Genomic DNA, 329 nt, shown 5'->3' on the forward strand with positions numbered 1-329 from the left:
AGGGAACTTTCGGGATAGCATTTGTAATGTAAATAAAGAAAATAATAATAGAAAAAATAGTTGAGTAATATTCAAAAAATTTCATATTAAAGGTTTTAGTTTCTCAAAAGACTGAAAGAGGGAAACGTCCTTTTCACTTTGGTCTTTTCTCATAGTCATAAAACAGTTTGATAAAGAGGAGGTGACAAGTCTGTTGTAATTCCAGTGCCCTGAAAAAGTAATTTAGATCATTGAAGATAAGGAAACCTATAGTAGATTTTATCCTCATGGACTTTAGGACAGGTATATTAATATATGGACCTGCTATGTCTTAATTGGAGATAATATGA

Source organism: Mus pahari, chromosome 10 (assembly GCF_900095145.1).
Source record: "Mus pahari chromosome 10, PAHARI_EIJ_v1.1, whole genome shotgun sequence".
NCBI lineage: Eukaryota > Metazoa > Chordata > Mammalia > Rodentia > Muridae > Mus > Mus pahari.